At 48.4% G+C, this 24,032-nt stretch overlaps 1 protein-coding gene across 1 annotated transcript in view; it reads left to right on the top strand.

Moving 5' to 3' along the window:
• The window catches only part of DNAH1 (dynein axonemal heavy chain 1), a 1,256,292-nt gene that overhangs the window by 138,563 nt on the left and 1,093,697 nt on the right, over positions 1-24,032 (top strand). The window lies entirely within an intron of this gene.

Below are 24,032 nucleotides of genomic sequence, written 5' to 3'. Positions count from 1 at the left end.
TCGGGAAGGGCAGCGCACACTGGAGGTTCAGCGGACCTGCTCGGGTCTTTCTCAATCAGCTGGCCACAGTGGCGTTACAGTCACTTTAAAAATGGGTACTGCCCACGTTGGAGCTTATGCGGCATGGATGAGTGGTGGGTTGTCAGGGCCGCCCAGAGCGCTGTAGCCGGCACTGGTGGAGATGTCGGACCGGGCCACTCCCGTCCTCCGGGCATCCGGCCGGGTGCTTTACATCAAGTTCTCCTCTCCCCATGTTGAAACCACTGAGCGGCTAACAAACGCCGCCTCGGATGATGCCTCCTGCAGCCCCAGGAGCCGAGCATTGTAAGTAGCCCCATTGGGGTCCGCGATGGCACCCTTGAAGCCCAGCAGGGTAGAAAGGACATTCGCTCTCCTCAGAGGCGCTGACGCTGCCGAGACCCGTGCAGGGTCACAGTGGGTGTCCTACACGCTGCAGCCTGTACATTCGGGCACACAGGAGTAGGCCAGCAAGTCGATGCGCTCCCCCCTCTTCTCCCCCACGGTGGCCCAGCACCGGGTGATCTGATGCCTCTCCGTACCTCACCTCCGGAGACTCCGGTAGTCAGCCATCCCGGTGCTCAGCACAACAGTAGGCCAGCACATGCTCTGTTTTGAGCCGCTGATGCGACCGCGCTTCACCCGGAGAGATGCGAGACAGGTTCCCAAGTGTCCGGGCCAGCAAACCACTCGAGGCCCCGGCTCCAAACTGAGGTGCAAGCCGTGAACGTTGCAGACGATCAAACGCGATCAATTTCAGAGTTGGGAGCACCGGAACGGAACGGGACGGGCTAGATCGGAGCCCACTGTTCTCCGGTTACGATATCTTCTATTTGTTGCCGCTCACAGCTGCGAATAACTGATCGGATAGTAGGGGAAGTCTGTGGAGGTCCAGAGCTCCAGGGATGTGAATTCTTGTTGTTCACCATTTTCTTGAGGATGGGGAAAATCCCATCCAGTGTCATTCGAGGATTGCATTAGAATGTTACCGTTGTATAGGGACGTTCGGATTGCAGAAGGGCGAATGTGAGACAGATTATTTGAGACCTTAAGGTGTTTTCCTGGTGTCGGAGATTCGAATCATGGAATATGTAATGACTGCGGTCTAGTTGTTGTAACGACATCGAACACACACCCCTACATCCGCAGGCCAGGCGTGGCCTGCGGGGAGCCAATAAAGGGAGGCAGCCCGCTCGGGGGCAGGGCTTCCGACTACAGTACTGAGTGTGGGTGGTCATTGTGCTCTCCCCAGTCCCTGACCTCCCGTTACCCCGGTTCTCCTATACCCACTGCCCGTGCTGCTAGGGAAAACAGGACACTGGCGACGAGGGTGGGATCCGTTCCCACGCGCACCCACCCGACGACGACAAGCTGAAAGAAAGTCGGGGCGACATCGGGGACTCCCACAACCCTACAACACAATCGAGAGGTGAGCGGGCCCCAAGACCACGCGGCCCAACCCCGGTGAGCAGTGAAGGATCCAGGAGGGTGGGCGAGGCACGAGCACGCCGCGACGAAGCGGAAGGAGGGGAATCGCCGCGCGGAGCGCGGCCCACACAACAAGGAGCCCTGCGCGCATGCGCAGTGATAAACGGCCTACCGGTACACACGTGGGCGGCGCGAACAGGAGGCCCAGACGCACGTGGCGAGGAAGGCGCGAAGGAAAGGAGGGAGACACGCGCAACGTCGAGGACAGCCCCACAGCTGAAAAGGGGCAGCAAGAGACCAAGAAGGCCCGGAGGAAGGGAAAATAATAACGACGAACACTGGCAAACACAAACGGGTCACTAACAAGCAGGGGCCAAAGCGAGTCGTCGCCATCACTCCCTGATCTTGCCAAGTCGACCCACGCCAGAAGGGCCGAGCCATGGCTGATGACGAACCGGCGACTCCTGCCCATGTCCTATACCAGCACGCCGCATCAGGAGTCCTGCCACCGTTCAGCGAGGTGGAGGACCCCTCCACCGCATCCCCCAGATGGAAGCTATGGCTGGAGCGCCTAGAGAATTACTTCATGGCATCTAGGGAGACGGATGGAGCGATCAAAAGGTCGCTTTTACTCCACTATGCAGGGGAGGAAATTTTCAAACTCTTCAAGCACTTACCTAACACGGGCACGGTGAACGACTATGATGCGGCTGTCCAGGCCATTAATGGCTACTTTGACCCTCAGTTGAATCTGGATTTTGAAGTATTTAAGCTGGGGCAGGCACGGCAGCGGGAAGGTGAATCTATGGACCGTTTCTACGCGCGAGTGAGGGAACTCGCAAGCACGTGCACCAATGAAGACCAACCCAGAGCGATACGGAGACAGATCATCCAAGGCTGCAGGGATAAGACGTTAAGGGGTTTAATCCTAAGAAAACCAGGCATCTCGCTTGAGGACATACTAATATTAGCCCGGTCGCACGACCTGTCAGCGGTAAGGGCAACGGCCATGGACCAAGCCCTGAACAAACAAGCGGGAAAGTGCGACAACATCAAGACGGAAAAGGTGGATGCAGTAAAGACGACAGCCAGGAATAAGAATCACAGGGGCACCCGGAAGGAAGGCTCACGAGCAAAATGTGGATACTGCGGATACGAACCACATGCAGCCAAAGAATGCCCCGCACAGGGAAAAACATGCACGAATTGTGGGGTCCCGAACCACTTCGCATCTGTCTGTCGACGGCGAAACCCCACCAAAGGACAGTGGAAACCCAAGTCATTACCGAAAGCGGTGCGGCAACTATCCCTAGACGACCCGATGCCCTTGGAAGGAGCCAGGGTTGCCCAAGAAAGATACCTGCCTACGGTGGACGACTACTCCGACTCAGAGGACGAAGAGGTGCACATCATATCCTTCGCACAGGAGCTGAAGCGCAGGAGGAGGCCACAACCGACGTGCACTGTTCAGTTGGGAGGAAATGAGATAAAGGCCATAATCGACACCGGGGCCACAGTGAATGTGATGGGACTGCAACAATTCAATCAACTACGACCTCGGCCACAGATAATACCATCCAGGACAAGGATTTTTGCGTATGGGGCCCATACCCCTCTCCCACTAAAAGGGAAGATGATTGTACCCATCAAGGCGGATGAAGTCGAAGTAACAGCAACAGTCCACATCATTGACAGGGAGGCAGAAACACTGCTGAGTAGCCACACGGCGGAGGATCTAAAGCTAATAGCCTTCGCACACCGGGTCCGAACACATCAGGTGGATGAGCTACTGGCTCAATTTCCAGAACTCTTCAAGGGCCTGGGATGCATCAAGTGTGACCCGATACGACTGCACATCGACAAAACGATCAAGCCGACGGCGTTGAGGCATCGCCGAATCCCGTTCCATTTGAGGCCGGTGGTGGAAAAGGAACTGGAGAACCTGGAAAACCTGGGAGTCATTGAAAAGGTCTCGGGGCCCACCCCGTGGGTATCACCCATGGTGATCGTAGAGAAACCGCGACAGCCGGGAGCCATTAGGCTGTGCATAGACATGAGACTGCCCAATCGTGCCATCAAGAGGGAACGTCACCTGACCCCAACAATGGACGATATCATTGCCGATGTAAACGGATCAAGGTGGTTTTCGAAGATTGACCTGAACGCCGGCTACCACCAGCTGCCCCTGGCTGAAGACAGCAGGTTCATAACTACGTTCAGCACTCACATAGGACTCCGGCGGTACAAAAGACTTAACTTCGGGATATCCTCGGCGGCCGAGGTATTTCAGAATACCATCCGGGAGCTGCTGTCGGGGTTGCCGGGAGTCATCAACGTCAGCGATGACATCCTCATCCACTCGGCGACGGCGGCCGAACATCACAAACACCTGCGAGACACCCTGGGGAGACTGAGTGCTCATGGTGCGACGTTACACAAAGACAAGTGCCAATTCTTTCAACCCAAGATCGAATTCTTCGGTTACGTGTTTAGTCAGGAAGGGATTCAGGTGGATCCTCGGAAGTCAAAAGCCATCAAGGACGCCCCAGCCCCAACGTCACCCACGGAAGTCAGGAGTTTCCTTGGCATGGCAACTTACTGCGGACGGTTCATCCCGGGATTGGCAACGTGGAGCGAACCGCTTCGCGCCTTGACGAGAACAGACACCCCGTGGAGGTGGGGACCGAAGGAAGAGGAAGCTTTCCAGGGGATCAAGACGGCACTCCTGGAAAAAGCCACGCTGGCCTACTTCGACCCCAAGAAGCGGACAGAAGTACTGGTTGATGCGAGCCCCGTAGGGCTGGGTGCGGTACTCACCCAAGAACAAGGGCCGGGCCAGTGGACGGCACTGAGTTTTGCCAGCAAAGCCCTCACCCCAACCGAAGCGAGGTACGCCCAAATCGAACGTGAGGCACTTGCCATAAAATGGGCTTGCAACCACTTCCATCTGTACCTACGAGGGCACCCGTTTGTTATGGTCACCGACCACCAGCCGCTAGTGCCACTATTCAAAGGTGCCTCACCCCACCCGCCCCCGCGGATAGAGAGATGGGCGGTCCAACTGCAACCGTACGAGATGGAAGTAGTGTATCGCCCCGGGGCCAAAAACCCGGCGGACTTTCTATCCCGTCACCCACCTGCCCCGGACCAGACGGGGACAGATGAAGCATGCGATGAATTTGCCCAGTGGGTTGCCCTCACAGCATGCCCCCAGAACATGACGCTGGACGACATCAAAGAGGGGGCTGAGCTGGATTCAGTATAGCGGCAGACTTTGAAAGCAGTCCAGGAAGGGTCATGGACGGGATACCTACACCAAGCAAATGCATGGGCGCAAGAAGACAGAGAATCAATCACCCAGATGTGGCGCATCCGGCATGAACTTAGCGCTACAGAAGATGGCATACTGCTACGTGGGCCCCGGCTAATCATACCGTCGACCCTGAGGCAGCGGGCGATCCAACTTGCCCACGGGGGGCATCAAGGGACCACCAAAATGAAAGCCAGAATCCGAGAGAAAATGTGGTTCCCGGAGCTGGATCAGATGGTCGAAGAACATGTCCGGAGCTGCCTGGCCTGCCAGCTCACAGGCGAGCCGGACCGACCCCAACCAATCATCACGGAGGACGCCTGCCTAGTACCCTGGGAAAGTGTTAGTGTGGATTTTGGGAGTTTCCCCGGTGAGGGACACACTCTGGTGGTGGTAGATGCATACTCCAAATACCCCGTGGCAGAGAGGGTGAGTTCCACGGCGTTTGGACAGGTGGGGCCAGCCCTCGAAAAGATATTCTCCATGTTCGGCTATCCCAAAGAACTCCGCAGTGACAACGGGCCACCGTTTCAGGGAGCGGAATTTGCCACCTACCTCAGTCAAAGGGGGATCCGGCACAGGCGTATCACACCCCAATGGCCTCAAGCCAACGGAGAAGTGGAACGTTTTATGCGCACCCTAAACAAGACATTTCGCATAGCCATGGTGGAACAGGCCGACCCAGAACAACGACTTCATGAATTCCTGAGGGAATATAGGAGCACGCCCCATTGCACCACCCAAAGGAGCCCGTGGAGCCTCATGTTCCAAGGGGCCAGGAGGGACCTCCTCCCCAATAGCCGGGAGTGGACGCCGGCGCCCGTCGACCAGGAGGGGACCCAGGAGAGACGCGAACAAAGCAATAGACGAGCCAATCACCGCCGGAGGGCCGCATCCAAGATACCCTCGCTGGGGACACAGGTGATCATTAAAAACAGGCGGCCCGGGGGCAAATTTCAAACCCGGTTCGAACCCGGCCTCTGGACTGTCGAGGCCGTAAAAGGGACCATGGTCACCGCCAGGAAAGGAGGCGAGACAGTAACAAGAAACGCTTCCTGGTTCAGAGCGATGCCACCGGCGGACGGAGGAAGGGGCACTGATGACGAGTTGCCCCTAGAGAACACCGTGCTGGAAGAGGAAGAGCAGGCCACCGTAGAACGTACACCAGCCATACCAGGGGGGACTGAGGCAGTTCCCCTACCCGTGGCAGCCACTGGTAGCCCTCGGGCCATGACGCCGAACGAGGGGCCCCGATCGGGGAGATATGGGTTGAGGCCAAACCCCCAGCCCAGCCAAAGACTGAGAGACTTTGCCTGCCGGCTGAGACCGAACACCCGACATCAGGGGAAACCGCAAGTATCACAACAAAAACGTGGAAAGTGACTATCATACCCAGTTCAGAGCAATGTTGGGGGGGGGGGGGGGGGGTGAGAAAGAGAAGAAAAGGAGGAAAAGACCCCGGAGTTTGGTAGGGATGTAATGACTGCGGTCTAGTTGTTGTAACGACATCGAACACACACCCCTACATCCGCAGGCCAGGCGTGGCCTGCGGGGAGCCAATAAAGGGAGGCAGCCCGCTCGGGGGCAGGGCTTCCGACTACAGTACTGAGTGTGGGTGGTCATTGTGCTCTCCCCAGTCCCTGACCTCCCGTTACCCCGGTTCTCCTATACCCACTGCCCGTGCTGCTAGGGAAAACAGGACAGAATACAAGACATTCCTCCATTATGCACGTTTTTTGGTATAAAAGAATAGGTAATTGGTAATATACCTTTGTTAGCGCAGAAATATGGTTCTGAGACAAGTGTTTCACGGCGGGTTTTGAGGAGCCAGTGTTTGAGTTTTTTAGATGCATATTTGGATAGATTGGGGGGGTATTTAATGGTGAAGGTATGGAGACCAGTGGGCTCTAGTTTTTTGTCCATTGTATGATGAAGAATAGGGGTATTTAGGGTGGTTCTAGAACAATCTCCAAGATGGTAGGGTGGAGGAGAGTTTAGTATTTGGCGGGGTCAGGTACTTCTGAATCACCAAAAGCTCTGGCTATGATAGATTAAGCCACAGTTTTGAGCGGAGGTATCAGTGCAGTGAGCAGTCAACCATGCCGGGGGTGGGGGGAAAGGAGGGGTAGAAGGAGGAAGAGAGAAAGAGAAAAGAAGATTTTTTTTCTTTCTTTCCCCTCTGTTAGAAATGGGATTTCTTTTCTGGTTGGCTAGGGCATGCGCCTAAGCCAAGCAGAAACCACCACTTTAGTCCGGGCAAGGGAGTTACACGCTGAAGATAACCCCGGCTCACCCCTTTGGTTGCTTGGCAGAGCAGTCAGGCTCATCCCAGAGGCAATGTGTAAAGCGTTTGCGCAACAACCTCACACAGCAGCGACACACTAGGCACACCACAAAAGAAACTCCACACAAGGTTATGTTAAAATAGCCTTTGTATTATCCATAAAATACATCAGAGAATAATCACGTATATACACTGTGCTACCTGGCACTTGGCATTACTTTACAGGGGATTATGTACACTTACAGGGCCAATCGGGCCTCTGTCATCACCCTCACAGGTAGTGAAAACAACCAGTAACTACTAGTAATAGTACACTTATCATGAACACCTTAGACATAAACCATCAGTAGCAGTACATAGAATCTTATGCATACAATCCTCAGCACAAGGCACCACAGTAAACACCTGCCACAGGGTACCTATCCTGGAATACCATAAGTACATCAGACTTTTTCAGAGGTGACAAATACATGATAGGTTATGTGTACACAACATCATCAGCAGGGCAGTATCGTGAACACTTGTAGGGTGTACATACCCCTAAAGGTGCACTACCATCAACGTGACACCTGCGCTCTCTTATAAGGTGCCTGGTGTCCTAGGTATATGCTTTTGGGCCACTTGCCCGCCTATCTCTTAAAAGATGGCCATTCTCTTCCTCGGGGGCCTCCGAGGTTTCACCCCGTTCAGGGACACAATGCACCAGCAAAGGGGCGGGTGTGCAACTCCCCCTGTCTCCTGTCCTGGAGAATACATCTGGCGCTGCGGGCAGGCCCAGCCGGAGCAGGACCGCCATCCGGTCACCACAGTATCAGCAATGTTCCCCGCAGGTAGGGGAGGGGAAGGCTTTACATCGGTCCCCCCCCCTCAGTAGGAAAACCTAATTGCCCAAGACCACTCGCCAAACAAGGGTAATGGAGGTGAGGGGCTCTGCACTCACTCACCAGCCTCGAGCTGCACCGACTCCGCTGCAGTGGCAGCTGAGGACTGACTCCCTTCGGTGCGATACACGGTGCGTAGTCTCCGTCAGCCTCGCCCTTTTCTGCCTGGGGGTTTCCTTTACGTCAACGGTGCTGTTGGCCAAGGCGGCGGTGCTGGCGGCGCTGCTCCCAACAGCCAGGCAAGGCGGTCGGACGCTGCTGGCCTCTCTCTTGTTGTAGGTCACAGTCCACCCACAATCGAGTGCAGGATACCCGTGGGGCTCTCCCCTTCCTCACGGGAGCCCCGCCCGGGGATCAGGCGTCTTCCACCTGACTTCCTCACTTGGCCCCTGGCTGTCACAGCCCTGCCCATAACCAGATGCTAGGAGCGAACCTGCCTTCCGGCTCGCAATGCGGTTCAGGAGGAGAGCGAAACAAAAACCGCGCTGAGGGCACAAAGCCGGGACAGCGCTCTGCACTCTGAGGAACAAGCCCACACACAAGGAGCCTGCAGCGCTTAGCACACGCTGGAATCAGACTTGTATGATTGCTCCTAGGTCGGAGTGCCTCTTGCACCAGGAGCTCACTCTCTCTCTTCACCTCAGTGCATCCAATAGCACGCTTCTCCTGCACTCAGTAGGAAGCCGAGCAAACACAAGCTCCTCCAGTCTGAAAAAGTGAAAAGAGCCCAAGACGTTTGGCTCCGAAGTAGGAGGGCAACTGGTGTAGCGCTCACCACGTGCTAGATTTTTCCCAGTCCCTAGGACCAGCCACACAGCCCTGGCAAATCCCTGGGCCAGAGAACCAGCACACAGGGTAGAGCTGGGCCCAGGCAGGCTAGCTCACAAGGCCCAGAAGAGGGAAAGTCCTTCACGGTGGTTCCTCCTGATGCCCAACAGTCCTCTAGTCCTGTCTTCCAGTAAGCACCAACATCACACACTTTCGTGGGGTCACAGCCCCAATACTTATACCACAAATGTCTTTGTTCTCCCCCTGGCACAGGGCTCTGCGCCCGGTCCAAACCAGTTCTGGGGCACTCGCACCTTTCTCTAAAAGTTCATGACCACCTCCTTTGTCAGTGTAGGCTCTGGCCCCAGACACACCACAGGGGGGCGGAGCCAGCATTGTGTAGTGCAGGCACAGTCCTATTTAGGCCTAGGTGCTACTCCTTACACTACTCCAAATGCAGATCAGCCTATTCAGGTTTAAAAGGTTGACAGGTTTGAAAGGCTACTTTGGTGGGTGGCGCAAGCAGCGCTGCAAGCCCGCCAGTAGCATTTAATTTACTGGCCTTGGGTATCTGAGATACCACTTTACAAGGGACTAATAGGTAAATTAAATATGCCAAACCGGTGTAGACCAATCTTACCATGTTTTACCATAGAGAGCACATGCACTTTACAGTGGACAGCAATGATAAAGTGCCCAGAGTCTTAAAACCACCAACACCATGTCAGAAAAAATACCAGAAGGAAGGCAAAAAGTTCAGGATGACCCTGCAAAAAGGGGCAAGTCCAACACCCTCCCTCCCCATCCTCCTCCTCCCACCCCTATTCCTCCCTCCTCCTCTTTCCCCCTACCCCTCCTCTCCCTTTCTCTCCTCTTCCCTCCTCCCTTCTCCTTCCCCTCTCTCATCTATTTTTCCTTCCCCCCCCTTCCCTCTTTTTCTTTTATGGGTCATGGGTACCAGACATAGGCAGTCAAAGATGGCTTTTGTAAGGTTGTATGTAGGAAGGGGATGACTCTGTAATAGCATGTCAGAGGTGAGGAATGGGAGCATGGAGTTCCAAAGGATGAAAACTGTGTGATAGAGAGAAAGCAAGGGCAATTATGAAAAGAGAAAGGAAAAAAATTAAGCCACATGGCGAAAGAGGGTGTGAGAAAGGGGATATAGGAAAATAAAGGAAGGGAGAAAAAGAAAGACAGGGAAGAAAAAGGGTATTGCACAAAAGAACTATAAAAAAGAGGTAGAAGATGGAATTGGATGACAAAAGAAGGAAGAATACACAAAAAAGAAGAACAGAGGGAGAAGAAAGAACAAAATCAGTGGTTAAAAGAAAGAAGGTTTTGGGTGAGGGACAAGTAGAAGGGAAGAATCAAGGAAGGAAGGGAGAAGACAGGAAAGAAAAATGGGAGTCAGGAAAGAAAAAAGAAGACTTAAAAGAAGGACGAAGGGAGGACAGAAAGTCACGTGAAAAAGTGTACATGCTTTTGTATGGCAAATTTGTGTTCATTGACTGAAAATGAAAACCTGGAATTTAGAAGCAAAATGTGTGTTTTTGGGAAAATTGAAGCTGATGTTTGGAGACAGATTGATTGCACTTCCATGGTATACTTATAGGTGATACTTGAGTGATACTTCGTGTTGAGCTGGGTCTCCTCCTATTGGTACTGGCACTATTACATTGGTGTTAAAGACTCTTGTTCATTTGGCTGTTAATTCATACTTTTTGTGGAGTCATTTCTTTATCTGTATTGTCAAGCTATTTCCACATTATCCTTCCCCCCCCAGCAGCCCACTACATTAATATTCTTAGTCAGAGTGTGTGAATGAAAATCTCATTCAGGGCAAGTTGGAAAATTGAAATGAGGTGAAAGAGAGAATTGAGAAACGATGATATATTGAATTTGAAAATGTTAATTTGAATACCCAAATTACTCCTGCAAATCCTTTTGCTTCTTATTGATGTATACAATTAGACTGAAATGTGCTCAATTGTACATGCTCTTTTACTGTATTTTCTTGAGGGATAAGCCCTCCAAAACATTTGGGGAAGATCAAACTTGTCTAGCGCACAGTGACAGTATTGAAACACTTCTTGAGTGCTCCTTCAGATTTGCAGATGCAATCTATGGCTTTTTCAGCCAATGTATTTGGAATTTGAGTTGGAAACCATGAGAAATTGGGTTTTTGGTTGACTGTGGTGTAAACCCTGGTCAAGCAACAGCCACAGTCCCCTGCAGGGTGAACCACAAAAAGTCACTAAATTAACCTGTGCTTAACCCTGGGTAGCTTGGCACAAAGAGCAGTCAGGCTTAACTTAGAGGCTCAGTGTAAAGTATTCATATAGGACACAAACAGTAATAAAGTGAAAAAAACAACACAAGAAAATCCCAAACCAGTTTGGGAAAATAGAGCAAATTTTAATAAATGATTTGACACAAAACAACAAAAATTCAATCAGTAGAACCAGAGTTATGATTTATTTTATTTATTGTGGAAATAGTGCCAGAAAGCACATAATGTCAACTTTTGATAGCTGATCGCGCTGGACTGGGCCAAAGTCACAGGTTCAAGCACCTGTGATGGAGCATAGGCCGCTAGTTACCAGGTTAGGCCAGCTGAAGTTTTACCTTCTGAAATCTGTGCTAAGCGGAGCAGGGAGAGCATCGCTGAAGGCTGCCAGAGTAGCACGAAGAGCAGGCCAAGAAGCATCGTGGACAGGCATTGCTGGAGCTTCTGGTTGGCGGTCTCCGCAAGTGGTTGATGCTATTGCGCGAAGGGTCAAGCTGATGGCGCTTCGAGTTGAAATGAGGTGCGAGCAGCGAGGTCTCGGTGCAAACAGGCCTGTCTTCAATTGAGAAGAGTCTAAAAGATTAATTCAGATCTCTGAGCCACACCAAGGGTCCAAGACATGAGGGGCACTACTTGGGGGGTCAGGAACTCACTTCAGCTGGGTCCAGGTGCTAGTGCAGGATGTTGGGGAGCCATTTATGTCCCCTAAGGCTCAGATCAGGAGGCCAGCAGACTAGCCCTTGGAAATTACTATGATAGCCCTGGGTTCAACATGAATTTACAGGTCCAGTTCTCCTACCCCAGGCAAGAAGGCAGCAGGGCAGAAAGGCAGCAATACAACAAGGCAGCAGCAGTTCAGCAGAGTGGCAGTCATGCCAGCCGCACAGCAGTTCTTTTTCCTTGCAGAGTATCCACAGGTCCAGAAGTGTACTGAAAAGTTTGTGTTTGTGTCTGAGGTTCCTTTTTCATACTCTGGTGCCCTAGGTCTGGAAGGTGGGAGAACCTTCTAGACAAAGGAAGTGCATAGAATTTCCTGCCTCCCCTGCCCTGGCTTAAAGCTGGCTGCAGTGACAAAGTGGGGTCGTTAGGCTCATTGTGTCAAGGCAGAGCACAGGCTATTCAGTTGTAAGTGGGGCTGTCCTCCGCTCTACCCACCCATCCTGCCATTAGATGGCCCTTTGAGGTGCACTTAATCCCTCTATTGTGTGACTGGGAGGAATTCACAAAGTCCAACTGTCAGTTACACCCAGTCATGTACCCCAGACCAGGCTACAGGCACAAAAGGGCTAAGGGCAGACACATTCCAACTTTCTAAAAGTCACATTTTTAAATTTGTGACCAAAAACCTGATTTTGCTATTTAATAGGGCTTTTCACCACAATTTCAAAGACTCCAAACATGAGATAGCTCCAGCTCTCAGTTGAAAATTACAGCGTATTAAATGTCATAAGAAATCTCCAATGTTATCCTATGGGAGGGGTAGGCTTCACAGTAGTGAAAAACAAATGTAGACTTTTTTTACTATCAGGACATGTAAAACTTAAAAGTACACGTCCAACCTTTCAATTACCCAGCATTCTGCCTTATGGGCTGCCTAGCGCCTTCCTTAGGGATGACATCTATGTAATAACAAGCATTGGCATAGCCAATAGGTCTCGCCTTTGGGACCTTATAAGTGTTTAGTTATCCAGCACAATATCATTGGTGCAACAACATCAAGTGTTGCATGGCTAAACACTTATAAGGTCCCAAAGGCGAGACCTAGTGGCTATGCCAATGCTTGTTTAAATGGCTTGGGTGCCATCAGCATAGTTGTCACAGGTGAGGTTTAATTATTTAATTCAGGTTTGGTAAGGGGGTTAGATAGATGTTAAATAATAGAGGGGGTATGATGGGCCGCTGTGAGATGATAAGCTGTAGTGTGTGAAGAGCTGATGTGAAAGTTGGTATCAACATTACTTTGCAGTCACGCTTAGAGGCCAAGAATTCACTGGGCATTAGCTGAACTCCCTTCTCACCTTTCACATATGGTGTGTCAAACAAGAATTTGTTATGTGAAAAGATTGCACAGTTGTGCAGGACATTGAGTCATGTTGTTCTTAAGCCAGCAACTTTCATGACCTTTCCTATTCCGGATACATAAGTGTTTGTCACTACCTAAACCTAGCAGCCATTCAGAAGCAATGTCCAATCAGGAAATCTCCTGATTCAATACTGATTATTGATAGTAATGGTTCTTTGATTAGTCTATTGGCTGGGGCAGAATCATCACATGTCAGGTACGACTTATATTTGACTGACATTGCTCCAACCTACAGCCTTTCTGGGGACACTGGCCTGTTGTGAAATATGCCCGGTAAGATAGTGTATCTAATCATGCGATCTTTATTTTATTTGCAGGAGCCAGATAGCTTGTTATGTTAATGTGTCTGCTGCAGAGGGCTGGAAATACCCTAACTAGCAGTAGTGAGAATCTTAAATGACCCACTATACCCTGTCATGTCACAAAGGGCTGAGGTAACGGACTATCATTCACAAATGGTTTACTATCTAGACAACACTGCCTAGGTCAACATGCTGATTATTCATTTCCTTCAACCAAATATTTTTGTAACCATAATCAAGGCATCTGATGCTGAATGTGTTTGTATTGAAATTGACCCCTCTAGACATCGCCACACAACATCGAATAACGGTTTCAGATTTTTATATATTGCAATCTCAGATCTGTTTATTTAAAATCTGCCTTTTTAAATGTATTGTCACCTTTGAAATTCTGCCTTCTCATTATCAAATTGATCGTCATAGCAAATAAATTGCTGTTATAAGGTCCATAGTAATTACTAGATTCATAATACTTGGTGAAAATTGGGGGGGTACCGTTTTTATTGGGAGAAGTGTGGCAACATTGATTGGTAGGAATTTTATGGATTCTCACAGATTCCTGAATTTTCCTTCATATAAATATGAGGAAAATCTTTGATTTAGCCAAAGCTTGGTGTTTGCAGGGCAACCCAACCACGACGGCCTACCCTAAGTGACTTGTTTTCAGAAATGTCTGAGCCTGCCAGGTATCCCTGGGTGGCGACTGAGCCCTGGCCTAAATACCATAGCTACCCACATGGAGAGAATGGGTCAATTGTCAAGGCAAAATCTTGATGTTTCCTAGTTACGTTTGAGTCCTTTCCTTTCACGGATGATAGCCCAGCTACTCAAGTGGAGTACTATTGTTATAGGGAGAACTGTAGGAGCGCTGTGTGTTACAACATTTTTCTATTCATACAGATTCCATTAGCATGGTCTACTTTCCCTTTTGTTTCACTGTGGCATCAGCATGCACAGAGTGCTACGCAATACAAAAAAATAAATAAAACTCTGGACTTGAAGGAAGCATTCCCCTCACTTCCCCATTTTGATTTTTGGAAATGAAAATGTTTCCGGTGTTTTACCAGAAACATTTTCTTTTTCTGTATTGCGGACACACCGCTAAAGTCCACTGCACTGTGGAGGTGTAGCTATGGACGTCAATAGGTCGTTCTCTGCCCTGAAACATTTAAATCCGACCAAATCCATGCAGCCTGATGTCCTATACAACAAGAAAGGAATACAAGTTGCAGGGATATGATGACCACATTGCACTAACATTTTTGTTACACTGTTGATTGGGACCTCTTCAGTTCCAGAAGGCCCACAAGATAGTAGGCTTAAGGGACTGAGCAACAGCAAAATGCACAGTGGCCAAAGAAAGGTGGCAGTGGCTGTGCATGGCCATATACAGCAAAGAGAAAGTTTCAGTTGCCATACATGGTCTATGGAGAATAAGCTCAGGAGAGAATAAACAATATTGAGAAGTACAGAGAAGAGGTTCTAGAAAAGGAGAGGAGGAGAGTAAATAGAAACAGCAAGAGAGAGCTGGAGAGACGGGAAGGAGAAGATAGATGCAGCAGCAAACAAAAAGAGGTAGTAGGGAAAAAGGTGAGAGAAGCAATGGGGACAGAGATTAGTTGAGGAGAGAAGAGAGATAGTAAAATAGAGCCCCAGGGATCGAAATGAGAGCAAGATATATGTGGAGAAAAGGTGACTGGGGATTTTAAGTGGAATTATATTGCTTATCATGTTTTTGCCAGAACAACTGGACCAATGTAATTTCAAAGCACAATGTTGCACTCATTTTCTAAAATGGATCTTAGTGTTAGATCCAAAAATTACCTTGCAAAGTTGTCTTTGAAGTCCATGCTGTAAGAAGTGGCCTAGCCCCACTCCTAAGCTCTCCTGTGTTGCCTCAAAGGTAATAGATTCTTCATTAGAGAACAGATCCCTCAACACCTCACAGCCACTCGCCCTTCTGCCCATCAAGTCTACCATATCCCCAACACTCGGAATGCAGGAAGGTCCCAGAAGACCAATTCACAAGCAAACGGTGCCCTCCCCAGAACACCTTTGACAGTACGTTCTCATAAGGAAGCAGTATGTCTAACCAAGCAAGGCCCCCGTCCATCAAGATCTTCAGTAGGGTCGGCAGGCCCTCTTAATCACCCAGCATAGATTTCTCCCAAGTGGCTTCTTCGACCATACAGTCTGCTGAGTGTTGTATCCGAGCAGCCAGTTAATACTGCTCCAGATCAGGGATCGCCAGTCCACCCTCCTTCAGTAGTAACGTCATATGGAACTGTACCACTCTGCTACGAGCCCCCTGCCCAGATCAGAGCCATCAGGAGAGAATTGAGCCGACAAAAAACTGCCCGGGACAGCACATCAAAGGAGTGCTGGAGAGCATAGTGGCACCGGGGCAAAAACACCATCTTTGCAACTGACACTTGGCCTATGAGAGACAGTGGTAGCGATGTCCAGAAGTTTACCAACGTACGTAGGCCCTCAATCACCCTCTCAATGTTACATTGGTTGCACTTCTGCAGCATACTTATCTATTAAAAATGGGGAAACATTAAAATTGAATGGTTCTTGATGTTTAAGCAATTGTCTGTTTGCCCAGAAAGGAGTGGCCTTTTGCTACTCTTATGAATGTGTGTGTCCACAGTTTTCATGGAATCATGGGGTATATCCTACTTCTGATACTATGTTACCCAGAGGAGGCACTGAAACACTTTAAGGATAGTAGCATGCTACCCAGAGAAAAACTTTTTTTTTTTTTTTTTGCAATTTAAGCCGGGGGTGGGGCAGTCCTCTCTAGAACCCTGCAACAACGGCCAGGTTACCCCCTACCCTGCCAACTTCTATGGTGCTTTATTTTAATATACAGGACATGGAATCTGAGTCCTCAAATTCTAAAATGGCGACTGCAATATTTCTCTTCATGTGGCGTCCATCTAATCACAGATCCCAGTCCCCCGGGACCAGCCAATCGAAATGCTTCCTTTGCCATTATTCCCTTGCTTCTCCTGTGTGGCTAGATATCTATACATTTTGCAGCTTAATTTCTCTCAAATGTATGAAAGGATTTTCACCAAATCACAAAAAGCATGCCTTCTGCAGAAAGATCTAGCTTTCTGTCATACTTGGTGTGATTCCGTTTTGAGAATCCCCCCGCCCCTATTTTTCACAGCCCCGCTTGACAGATCACCCCAAAACTTTCCAGGAAGGAGCTTACTAAGGTGGATGAACAAAAAAATCTATTTCCTATGTCCAAACTAGAAGTACACCGTGGCAAGCGCCACTGTGTTCTGCATGTATGTATGTGTGTGTGTATATATATATATATATATATATATATATATATATATATATATATATATATATATATATATATTAACCCTGGGCGTAGTTTGCGAAGTAGCGCTACGCGTAGCTACGTGAAGTGCACTTCGCACTACGCGAGCTACGCAAACTGCGTAGTGCACTGTGCAAAATGCTGTGTGCGATGCTTGCACCGTGCCAGATGCTTGTCCGCACTGTGCAAGCATCGCAAACAGCATCTTGCACAGTGCAAGCGGTCGTTTTCTGCCGCTCGAGTAGATTTCTACTCGAGCGGCAGCTTTCTCAACGTGGACTGGTAGTTTCTCATCACGAGCGGCCGCGAGCCTACGCGACCACTCGCAATGAGAAACCTGACCTCCCCGCGTTGAGAATCTCGCCGGGAGGTTTATTTTGCACGCACACGGTCGCCAACTTGATGTTGAGGACCGCGAGCAAGCAAAAAATTACCGCTGCACTACGCTGCGCGTTTTTGCACTGTGCTACGCACAATTCGCGTAGTGCGAGGTAGCGCAAACTTCGCAAACTACGCGAGCATAGCATAGTGCTTTGCTATATATTCACTGAAAAAGCCATAGGTTTCAGACATGTTATAGTCACTGACCATGTCATGAATGATGTAATATGTGACATCAGCAGTGGATTGCGGGCGCGAGAGTTATAGTTAGCAGAACTAACTATAACGGAGGAATTTCAATGGTTTTGTACAAGTGAAATGTCCAGCTAACTATAACAGCCCTGAAACCTATGGTTTTTCAGTGAATTTCTAAGGTTTTTTAAATGCTTATTCCTAACTATAACATGTCTGAAACCTATGGTTTTTTCAGTGAATTACGAAGGTTTTTTAAATGATAATTTTTAAATGTAATAATAGTTATATGTATTTTTTATATACAGATTTTCTACAGTTTTTTAACTGTTTATATTTACATATTTTATTTTTTAAATTACATTATATATTTTTAATATAAATGGAAATAAAAATGTTTTTTAAAATATTGAAACTGAAATATTGTTTTTTTTGTTGAATGTATAAGTGCAGAACTATAAGTGTGTTGGTTAGTTAGGGGACTGCATCCATAGTGGATAGGGGTTTGAGCAGTCCATGTGCTAAGGCCTGGCTCAGTGCATGAGTACATGGGTACTGACTGAATGATTAGAGTACTGCAAGGAGAGTGCCTGGGTGAATTTATAAGTGGTTGGGTTTTGGCACAGTGAATGGATTAGTTCATGGTGCTGAATGGGTCGCTAGAGGAGTGCAAGGGGAGTGACAGGGTGTTTGCTGGAAGTGTATGGATACTGACTGGGGAATTGAAGGTGTAAAAGACAAGTGTGTAGGTGGTTAGAGGACTGCATGCATATTGGATAGGTGTTTGAGGCAGTCCATGTGCTAGTGCCTCGCTAGCTGCATGAATACTTGGATACTGACTGAATGATTAGAATACTGCAAGGAGAGTGCTTGGGTGAATTTATAAGTGTTAGAATTACTTTTCAGGATCAGTACTGGGTTCAAAGATGCAGCACTGAGGTCTCTCTTGATAACAGGTGAGTGAATCGGAATTCGCAGTTCGGCTGATTTTAGAGGAATATTTGTAAGTTTCAAAAATCAACACAGTGAAACTTTTTCAGCAAAAAGCAGGCAATGATATCCTATGGAAGATAATTCAAGTTACTGGTAAGTACGGTTACAATTACTTTTCAGGATCAGTACTGGGCTCAAAGATGCAGCACTGAGGTCTCTCCTAATAACAGGTGAGTAAATCGGAATTCGTAGTTCAGCTGATTTTAGATGAATATTTTAAAGTTCCAAAACTCCACACTTAGAAGAATTTCCAAGTGAAACCAGTCAATGTTAGCCTATGGAAGGAAATTCAAGTTACTGGTAAGTACGGTTAGAATTACTTTTCAGGATCAGTAATAGGCTCAAAGATGCAGCACTGAGGTCTCTCCTGATAACAGGTGAGTAAATCGGAATTCGTAGTTCGGCTGATTTTAGAGCAATATTTGTAAGTTTCAAAAATCGACACCTAGAAACTTTTTCAGCAAAAAGCATGCAATGATATCCTATGGAAGGAAATTCAAGTTACTGGTAAGTACGGTTACAATTACTTTTCAGGATCAGTACTGGGCTCAAAGATGCAGCACTGAGGTCTCTCCTGATAACAGGTGAGTAAATCGGAATTCGTAGTTCGGTTGATTTTAGAGGAATATTTTAAAGTTCCAAAACTCCACACTCAGAAGAATTTCCAAGTGAAACCAGTCAATGTTAGCCTATGGAATGAAATTCAAGGTACTGGTAAACACGGTTAGAATTACTTTTCAGGATCAGTACAGTGCTCAAAGATGCAGCTCTGAGGTCTCTCCTGGTAACAGGTGAGTACATCGGAATTCATAGTTCGGCTGATTTTACTTTGGTCCAGTATATATAGAGCCACTTTCCTACACCATCCCCTCCCTTCACCACTGTGAAAACGCGCCCTGTGTCCGTTTTAATTTAGGAGATTAAGTCCCCTTGAATCCTGAGTGTCCCTAGGGTCCAAGTAGCCCACTAGGTACCTCCAGTAAGCTGCGTTGCAGAGATGTGTAAAAAGGGGCACGGCCTGGGCCACCTCGCTGCAACGCAGCACAATGGCGCTTATTGGAAGCACCTGGTGGGCTAGTTGGCCCCCAGGGGCTCTCAGGATTGAAGGGGAATTATTTCCCCAATTTAAAACACGCCACAGGGCGTGTTTGCACACGTCACCTCAGGCCCCGTCCCCTCCCTTCGCCCCTGTGTAAACGCGCCCTCTGTCTGTTTTAAGTTGGGAGATTAAGTCCCCTTGAATCCTGAGGGTCCTTAGGGTCAAACTAGCCCACTAGGTACCTCCAGTAAGCGCCACAGAGCTGCATTGCAGAGAGGTGTAAAAAGGGGCGTGGCCTCTGAACACCTCTCTGCAACGCAGCTCCCTGGCGCATACTGGAGGTACCTGGTGGGCTAGTTGGCCCCCAGGGACCCTCAAGATTGAACTATTAAGCCCCGGGGGGTGGCGGTCACCGGGGCTGCGGGGGGGGCAGTGTGCCCCCCGCAATTATTCATACTTTGCCCCGGGGTGTGGCGGTCCCCGGGGCAGTGTGGGGGGATTGGCCCCCCCCACACTTTATTTTCAACATGCCCCCGGGATTTTTTCCCCCCGGGGGCTAACTAGCATCGGAGCGCGGGAGCCCGCGTTTTTTTTTTTTTTCTATCGGCAGGATCTGTACACCCAGCGCGAATATTGCCGATTTAAAAAAAAATATATATATTTTTTGGGCCTTGGGGGTCCTTGTGAGACCCCCTGAGCAGGCCTAGGGGGTCAGGGTGTTTCTTCCCTGCCTCCTTTTTGGTTCTGCGCGTTTTTTCTTCTGTTTTCTTGTGCCTCGCACAAGATGGCTGCCAACACTTCCTGGTTTGGATTGTTGATAGCCAATTAGCATACAGCTCGTGCTCTTCAGGGTGCGCGGATCCACCGCGCCCATAGATATATATATATGATTTTACTTTTGACTTTCTCAGGAACTACTGAACGGATTTACACCATTTAACCAAAAGGCACGACTCTGAACCAAGGGCTACCTTTTTGCCAAATTTGGTGTAATTCCATTCAGCAGTTCGAGCTGTAGCTGCGATTAAAGGCTCCTATGGAAAATTGCATGGGGAAAACACGTTTTGGGACCCCCCTTTTTTCTTGGCCCCTGCTTGACGAATCACCCCGAGACTTTCAGGATAGGAGTGGACCGGAGCGCCTCACCAGTTTTTCAAATTTCGCGAAGATTCGTCAACCGGCGCCAAAGTTATTCCAAATAGAATGTTGCGGATTTCCTATGGATAATAGGTCCTAACTATAACTACCTAACCGCTGCGGCGGAGTGAGATCCAGGAACCACAATGTTGGGACACCACTTGGTGTTTTGTTTTCCTACTTACTAAAGAGGAATCCACAATGGACTTCACTTACCGGCATGCAGCAGTCCAGATCGGCAACGCAGGATGGATTACAACTGTGAGGCGGAGGAGAGGCCGTGTCGAGGCTCCAAAGGGAGGGGCTTCAGCAAGATTCAAAACGGCACCCAGGTGTGAGGTCCTGCCTCTGTAACCGGCACTGAAGAAAGCACACATGCTGAAACGCGTCTGCCTAGAAGTTACAGTTAACTACAGAGTCCTGCGCTGACTTACAATCCTGAATAAATCCTTTGTCTCTGCCAGGTGGTGTCGGACCCGTTCTTACAAGTGAATGGGTATTTGGACTTTATAAATAACCAGTATTGCGGGCACTGGTATACCGGCACCCCCTCTCGATCAGGCTGCAACGCGTAAGCAAGCAACATTTGGACGATGTATAACTACATACGCGTTGCCCCCCCACGCAGATTCATCACCACAGGGTGCCACATCACTGCTCGGGGAGAGAGGAGCGGTATTAACCGCGAGGCAGAGAAAAGTGGTGTCAGTATCTACAGCTTACCAGACGGCTGCGGCGGAGTGAGATCCAGGAACCACAATGTTGGGACACCACTTGGTGTTTTGTTTTCCTACTTACTAAAGAGGAATCCACAATGGACTTCACTTACCGGCATGCAGCAGTCCAGATCGGCAACGCAGGATGGATTACAACTGTGAGGCGGAGGAGAGGCCGTGTCGAGGCTCCAAAGGGAGGGGCTTCAGCAAGATTCAAAACGGCACCCAGGTGTGAGGTCCTGCCTCTGTAACCGGCACTGAAGAAAGCACACATGCTGAAACGCGTCTGCCTAGAAGTTACAGTTAACTACAGAGTCCTGCGCTGACTTACAATCCTGAATAAATCCTTTGTCTCTGCCAGGTGGTGTCGGACCCGTTCTTACAAGTGAATGGGTATTTGGACTTTATAAATAACCAGTATTGCGGGCACTGGTATACCGGCACCCCCTCTCGATCAGGCTGCAACGCGTAAGCAAGCAACATTTGGACGATGTATAACTACATACGCGTTGCCCCCCCACGCAGATTCATCACCACAGGGTGCCACATCACTGCTCGGGGAGAGAGGAGCGGTATTAACCGCGAGGCAGAGAAAAGTGGTGTCAGTATCTACAGCTTACCAGACGGCTGCGGCGGAGTGAGATCCAGGAACCACAATGTTGGGACACCACTTGGTGTTTTGTTTTCCTACTTACTAAAGAGGAATCCACAATGGACTTCACTTACCGGCATGCAGCAGTCCAGATCGGCAACGCAGGATGGATTACAACTGTGAGGCGGAGGAGAGGCCGTGTCGAGGCTCCAAAGGGAGGGGCTTCAGCAAGATTCAAAACGGCACCCAGGTGTGAGGTCCTGCCTCTGTAACCGGCACTGAAGAAAGCACACATGCTGAAACGCGTCTGCCTAGAAGTTACAGTTAACTACAGAGTCCTGCGCTGACTTACAATCCTGAATAAATCCTTTGTCTCTGCCAGGTGGTGTCGGACCCGTTCTTACAAGTGAATGGGTATTTGGACTTTATATATATATATATATATATATATATATATATATATATATATATATATATATATATATACACACACATTTCGAGCACAGTGGCGGTTTTGATACTTTTATTGCACAATATGCAGTGGTATAAAAGTCCATATTTCAGGAGCCATTAATTATTTCCAGTTTGCCTGTAAAAAACAGATCTTATCATCATAACGTTGACCGCCACCTAACCACTTTGTAGAGCTTTAACATCGTCAGGGCTACTAGGATTATGCTGCATGAAGGACCTTATTACGCTGCAAGGTTATCTAAATTACATGGCAAAAAAATGCAAATTATGCAGGACATTCTCATCAGTATTGTTTTTATCCGTTTGAAATTCAAACAACCATTTGGTAAAATATGCAAATTATTCTGCAATCCTCTTGAATCCATAATTATGCTGTGAATGCTGCAGCCACAGAATCGTTTAAATCCCCTGGCCCTTACCACTGATTACAGTTGTTTAACTTGCTTAAATAAATTGTTGAAAAAAACAAAGCCTAAGCATTACACTTCCAATTGATGCCCATTGCTAGCTGCACTTTTCAGGAAGAAGCATTTCAAGCTGTCGGAAAATAAAAATGTAGTGCAATAAAAAATACACAACAGGTACTATGTGATATGTCCTATAATATAAGTGTAAGATATGTAGTCATCTGTAATAAAGGAATGACATATTTCCTTAAATGTAATGAGTTTTTACAGTTGATTTCTGACTCCATAGTGCCTGCAGCAGCAGGAGTGAAAGGCAAGTCATGGAACACAATTACAGCTGTTGTTTCTATGGTATAGGGCATTACAGGGAAGATAGAATCTCTGAATGTTTCTCCACATTCTGAGCTACAGCATTTGTTTTAATCTGACTTGCATTAAACTGACTAGTGTTTTTTTCATGACTAACGTCTTTTTGATCCGTGTAATTTGTTACCACAGTTTCTGCTTTTAATATTCTTTTCTGCAATGAACATTAAAGAGCAGGCTGCCAAAATTATAACAAGCAACTTGAGGGAAGGTTGAAGGTGCGAAATGTATTATAAGGAATAAAATAGCTTCTCCTGCACATTGAAGTGATACCGCAAGTCGACTCGGAGTTCAGTACCTTGCAAAGGAACTAGCTCCTCGGTGGCTAGCAATATTGTTATTATGTACAGCAGGGTATTGATACATTAGCCCATATGTATTGCAAGGCCCTCTTCCTAAGTACAGGGCTCTTTAACTGCTAAAACCGGAAGTAGAATTGCTACAGGGCTATTAGAGCCTTCCATCCGCCGAGGGTGGCATGTAAAAATGAACAAGGAGAAAAGGAAAAGAAAACACTGACATGCTGCAGCAGGAGGCCTAGAGGGCCCATCGGCATGAGCACTGTGCTCACAATTGCTGCAAAAGCAACGGATCATGGGAGCCCACAGTTGAGAAAAGGTATCCTTATCTGCAGAGGGCTTTGGTGAGGGTCCTGCTATACATTCTGCAAGCACAGGGATGATCACTCGGTTGGCATTTCCTAAACTTCATCCTGGAGGTGCAAAGGTCGTCTGTGTGACCACAACAGTTGTGGCAACAGTGGCATTAGGAGTATGGGTGCCGTGGGTGCCGCTGCACCTCCAGAAAACTTTAAAGAAGGTCATATTGAAGCTCTGCAATAAAAAGGCCTGGAATGCTATTTGTTCAACGGGAGAACTGTAATTTTTTTGTTAACTTTGAGATCTCCGTTTACTTTCCCTTGACTGGCTGCCATTTTGTGTAGCTGATCTTAGTAAGTGAAGGCAGCTACTGTACACAAGACACCTCGGAATAGAAAATGTGCACGCTTTCAAAAATTATCTTTCCATGTA

Source organism: Triturus cristatus, chromosome 9, assembly GCF_964204655.1.
Source record: "Triturus cristatus chromosome 9, aTriCri1.1, whole genome shotgun sequence".
Taxonomy (NCBI): domain Eukaryota; kingdom Metazoa; phylum Chordata; class Amphibia; order Caudata; family Salamandridae; genus Triturus; species Triturus cristatus.
This window is presented reverse-complemented; position numbering and strand designations above follow the sequence as displayed.